The sequence below is a fragment of the Drosophila melanogaster genome, chromosome 2L (assembly GCF_000001215.4).
Source record: "Drosophila melanogaster chromosome 2L".
In the NCBI taxonomy this organism is placed as follows: Eukaryota; Metazoa; Arthropoda; class Insecta; order Diptera; family Drosophilidae; genus Drosophila; species Drosophila melanogaster.
The window spans coordinates 19,994,001-20,000,000 of NT_033779.5; the positions used below are offsets into that span (position 1 = coordinate 19,994,001).

Below are 6,000 nucleotides of genomic sequence, written 5' to 3' on the forward strand. Positions count from 1 at the left end.
GCATAGCAATTTGGACAGAATAGAAAGATTGGAAAAGAAAGGAACCACTTCTGACAGCCTCAAAACTCATCATCATCATCCACTCGCCCATATTCCTCATATTTTCTGGGTCACTCGAAGACCTCCGGGCTGGGCCAAACAATTACTCTGGAATATGAGAGCCGTACGCGTGCGGATGAACAACAATCGGCCTCAAGTTAACGCAGATGATGGGTCTGGAATTGGACTTGAACTGGAGGTACGGATCCATCTGGAGGTTTCAGTCAACTAATTAGGTTTCACCAACACGATTTCATCTCTTTTCGCCGCCGATTTAATGGCGAATGATTTGTTTCAATTAATTAATGAAGCTTTCCCAAAAACATTCGGCTTTGTCCATTTGCGTTAAAGGCGCCCATTAAAAATCCGACTCCAACTGTCCCGATTCGTTAGTGCACCCAACCATCCGAGTCCCGAATGGCTCTCCTCTGTGGCAAACAACTTTTGGCAGCCAATGTGGCGCCACAGACTCCATTCCACTCCACTCCGCTGCGATGACGATGACTGTGGGAAAAGTCGTCGCGAAGTCTTCGGATAAATTGGTCTGATGCTTAAGCCATTGCTGCGGTGGCAGTTGCGGCATCTGTGGGTGCGTGTATCTTCATTTCCATCCGGGGCTGTGGGAAAGAAGCCGGAGACCAGAGCCACCAGAGCCACCAGCGCTGCCAACGCTCCTCTCGGCATTTGTGCCGCCGAGAAATATGAATTTTCATTTATTTCTGCCGCCCGGCGCTTCCGTCTTTAAATTGGCCAAATTAATAAGTGAGCCAAGGCCGCGAACCCAAAGCTTCGGCAACAGGACAAAACATTCGCCACTCGAAACGTGGCGTTAATTGCCGGAACCCGCCGGAAAACTGGGGGGCGCGAGAGGGAAAACACTTGAGAAAGTTTTCACGCTGCCAGGGATAATTAAAAAACTCAAACAGAGCTTCGAGCCAAGGGACAGACCAACTGAAAATGCAGTCATTTTATGAAAACACATCGAGGTGAAGCCCCTAATGTAGACGTTTTGGAAATGAAAAAAGTTTTTCATACACCAACATGTATTTAGAATATTTGGGTATCCCTCTCTCTATTTACTGCTTATTTTATTAACTTTTCTGTTAGGACGACAAACTTGTTTGAACACATTTTTGAAACAATTTCTTCATATTTATTGCCTTATAATATGGCTTACCATTTTACCAGAGGATATATCAAAAACGAATATTAATTAAATAGGTCGTGTTTTAATGTTGCTAACAGCGTTTTGTGCCTCTGTTTTTCCTCCTTAATTTGTGCTGTTTTTCCCTAATATAAGCACTTCCTCAACTCAAATTACAGGGAAAGTGGAAAACCAAACTTTTTTTCATAACAGCCTACGGCGAAATGTCCTTCCGAAGCAATTTTTCGCCTCATGCTTTACGCTCATCTGAAGTTTAATACGCCAGCAAAAGGGGCTCTGATGGAGCTTACTCAAAGGGGACATGATGAAATGGTGTTCCTTTAAGGCAACAATGTAATATGCTCCCTCTTTGACAACCGGGCTCTCTCAAGGGTCTTTCGAATCAAGCCAAGTAATTGAGAAGTCGACAAGATGGCTTTAATGCATCTGCAGCTGGCCCAGTTAAACCGCATGCCATTGGCTTTAGCTCGGGACGGGGGAGTGGAGCCCAAAACGGTCGACTTGAGGTGGGCCAGTTGATCTGCATAATGAAATTGCGGCATTATCTTGCGGAGAGTACAGTTACGAGGCATCCAAATTGCAGTCGGTAGCCGAAGAAAGAACTCGCCTCCAAAGGAAAGTCAAGCGGATGCAGATGCAGATGAAATTCAGATGCAGTTGATGCCTCAGGGCAGAAGTAGAACCTGAGAATGATGCGATTGACTTGCTGACTTACTAACAGAATAGCAGAATGACGGAATGACTGAATGACTGATTGCCTGAATGGCTGAATGACGGTCTGGCGGATGAATGATGGCGGAATTCCAGCTGAGCCCGCCAGCTCTCTTATGCAAATCAGCCGACGACCATGGCCGTGGTCTAGTCGAGTCATTTTCGCCGGCCATTTGCAGGTAATTTTCGCACATTTGGCCAACAGCTGCTTTCACATTTGCCATGCTCCCATGCTCCTTTGCTCCACTTCGCATCCAGAGGCGGGTCGGATTGAAGGGGGGACTGGTTGTTTGCAGGAAATAGTGGGGATGTTGGGGACCGGCATCGCCTCCAAACAATTACGTCAGTTTAGGCATGACTTCTAATTAACTGGGCGTTGTCAGGGCTCTGTGGAGGTGCTCTTTGAAAGCATTGCCGCCTTAATTAGTTTTAATTAAAACTCCTGGCCAAAATTGACCAGCGAGTACAACACAAAGAAAGGCAAAGCGGCCATAAAAGATTACTTAAAAATGGTTTTTGATACTTCTAAAAAAAGAAACAGCCTGCTTCAACTTCAGGAATCTGCTCAAAAAGGTAAATAGTGTGGTTAGTACAAACATAGTACTTAATAAAAATATACCACTTATGTTCATCAGTATTTACAGCTTAAATGGGCGATGCTTATGCGTGATTAATTAATGAGAAAGGTGTCTGAAGACAGAAAGGTTTTCCGATACTCCAGAACCGTTGGAAATTGCTTGATTGCACCTTAATATTTTTACGAGTCGTGCATATGACACACATCAAGCAGATTCATAAAGTGGCGCCTAAACACCATAATCAGTATTTACGACATGGCTTGGCAGACGAAGCAAATGACCCCACTCCTCCAATCCAAAAGAAAACCTTTTCCTTTATTACATTTTTATGGCTGCCTGATTTTATTTTTAGTGCAAATGCGGCTATTGTTTCATTTGCCAACAAAGGAACAGAGACCCGACCAACTGACTCATGTTCGTGCCCATGCTCATGATGTTCTGGGCTCGGGGGCCCCGTAATTAATCATAAAAATTGTTTGCACCTTGCCGTGGACAAACCGCAGACACCAGTGTCGTTTTTCGTTGGGCCCTGGTCACGTATGGCATTACGCACTTCCGTTTCCGGTCTGCGTCTCCCTTTTGGGAGTTTCGTTTGGAGTTTGGCGCGATTCAGTTTGCTCACCCGCGCGCAAGCAAATAAAAGATCTAAAATCAAAAACTTTTTATTGCATTCCCTCTTCCGTTTTCATGTATGTATATTTTGCACGCGCAAAATTTATTTTGTGATTTATGGGGCGCAAAGAGAACAACAGACACGCAGAGGGCGACAAACTCGCATTTCCAGACTTGTCGTCGCGACTTTCTGGCCACAGACATCCCGAATTTCACGTTTAAGCCCAAAACAAGAATCAAAGATAACCTTGAGGTCGGAAGGAAGTGGTCTGTTATGAGTTTTCATTCACCTAAATGCATTGTATTACCTTAGTAAGTCTAACAATTTAAATGAAAGGGAATAAAGTAAGTACAAATATAAAGGAATACGAACATAATTCAGTTGGGAGCAAGTTATTATGCAACTCCATATTACAGACTAATTCAAAGTAAGCAGCTTGATTATTACTATGTTTAGTTATACCATCAAAGGAAGGCAATCATAACACATATTGGCTCAATTAAATGCAACTTCGATAATGATGGTCAAAGTGGCGGAAAGCCACCAACCGCTTTCTGGCCAACACATTTCCCAACCACTGCGGCCGTAAGCCTCGTAACCAACATTTATTTCACAAAGCCTCCGGATGGCAGTTGCCGTTTGGAGCTGTTTGCATTTTTTATACAATCAGTTTATTCTTTTTAATGGCTTTCATTATTTAAGACGCCACTGGCAACGAGCTGTCGACTATCAATTGCAACAATGTTGAGCCGGGGAGTTTTCCGTCAGCGAATCAGTTAACACTGTTTTAATTTTTTTTTTTTTTGCTCGATTGCCCTCTGGTTGGGCATTGATTTTTCTGGTTCATTTTTGATGGCACATAATAATTATGTGACATAAATAATAAAGAAACACATTTGCAGTCCAACATATTTGCATTATTTGTTGTCAACTCTCAAATTGAACCCTTGGGTTTATTTTCGGATTTGGTTCAGCCCCCGATGGGTGGGTAATTATGCAGTATGGCTATCCATTTGACATTATGATAATGACAGACCTTCTGCGGCTCTCCAGCCACTTATGTCGAGGTGTTAGCCCGTCAACCGACTTGTGTAGTGAAAAAGAAAAAACAGCTCAAATCAAAATCAAAGCCTGGCAAAAAAGGAAAAAACACACAGACGCAAGTTGATTCCAAATCGCAGGGGCAAACAATGAAGTGTGTGTTTGCTCAGTCGCCAAGTGACATGCAATTATTTATACATTAGCGATGGAGAGGGAGAGTAAGGTAAATATTTGCCACAAACTTTTGTCAAGTTGTACGTTGCGTATACGGTAAACAATTTGAAATACATTATCTGCTGGTGCTGAGGAAAGAGTTCCATCAGGGTGAGAGGGGTGTGGGAAAAGCAATTATCGAATGGGCCAAAAGGGCATGCACAGGGCTTAATGCCCTTCAAACGGAGTACCAACGCGTATTAAGCATTCGAATTTAAAATCCAGCAACTCAGGGGCAGGGAATCGCTCAATAATTTATCGGGACTCGAAGGACCCGCTTTAATGTGGCCTAGTTAAGTATGCAAGGCCTTAACCGCTTGCGGCAGTCACTCCTTCAATAGCGCACTCAGTCAGTCAGTCAGTCAGTCAGCCAGTCCGTCAATCGGAAGGCCAAGCCAATCGAGAACCGTCGACAGGCGGAGCTTAAAGATAAGAAAATCAGGAAGTTTTCCATGGAAACACTCTGTCTACTTGTTGCTGATAAACGTTTTTCACTTGTTGTTCACATGCCGGAACAAAGGAGACGCCTTGAGGTTTTTGGCAAGCAATTTATGGATACGGAGGAAAAACCTCAGCTTCGGTGGTTCACGTTCGGCTGATTTGGAAAACATTTGAATGGGGCCATAAAATCACTTAAGTGTGTTTTGCCGTACACACGTTCCAAGACGTCCATTTCAATATTTTTTGTGGCATATTTACGGGCGTCGACGACAAGGATTTAAGGATTCAAGGCCCGTAGGGTGGCAACCGAAAACCCATCAGAACCGAATCCTTGCACATATGTACATATTATTTGGCATATGTGTAGGCGCTCTTCCAGCGCCGTTTCCGTAGGGAATTTTGCTTTCGACAGCAAAACAACCACATTAAATTTGTTATAAATTAAGATTGATACCGATTCGTCCCTTGGGCCCCTTACAATGTGTGCGTATGCTTTTGCGGTTCCGATCAAACCCTTTTTCATATCTCCACTTACCTCCAGTTCTTGAAAGCTTTTTCCACGCTGTCATCAACTGTAAAAAAAAAATGTATGAAAATATTTATTAGCTGGATTAATCTCGCAAACTTTTAAATTAAATAACACTATAGTAGAGGAAAACACCTAAGTAAAGAATATTTTACCATAAGCACGTTACCTGTTAGCCGCTTTTAGAACGAAACTACGTTAAGCAATATTTGCTTGTCTAACAATGAAAGTCCTTTGTGGTTCAGTGAGTCCTTCAGAATCTGCCAAGCGCAGAGCATTCTTAAGTTGGAACAAAGATGCATGGCTCACGAGCAAGTCGATTTGATTTTCAGGACTTAAAACTTAAACACTAAAAGCTTTTCCCTTAGAAGAAATCTTAAATAAATAAACCAGATGGTCTCAAAAGAAAGCTTGTAAATTTCGTTTATAAATCCTATCAGCTAGTGAGGGAAAAGTGGTTAACTATTTCCATAAATAATATACAAATAAATGAGTCGGCCCTCGCTCGTTTCCACAAAGTTTTTGTGGCACATCTAGTAGATACATATTTTAGTCATACGGCTGCTGACATATTCTTGCCCTCCATATTCATGGCACAACTTTTTTAAAGCCTTTTCGCAAGTGTCATGGAAATTCTGTAATTTCCGGTGGAAACTTTTCTTGGCCCAAACCA

At 42.8% G+C, this 6,000-nt stretch overlaps 1 protein-coding gene across 4 annotated transcripts in view; it reads right to left on the reverse strand.

Moving 5' to 3' along the window:
• CG43861 (uncharacterized protein) overlaps positions 1-6,000 on the reverse strand; it is a 48,599-nt gene that overhangs the window by 25,317 nt on the left and 17,282 nt on the right. For all 4 annotated transcript variants that reach the window (NM_001299164.1, NM_136173.3, NM_001273686.1 and 1 more), the window contains exon 2: positions 5,337-5,373. The gene's annotated coding sequence lies outside the window, so the exon portion shown is untranslated. The remainder of the gene's footprint in view (positions 1-5,336; positions 5,374-6,000) is intronic.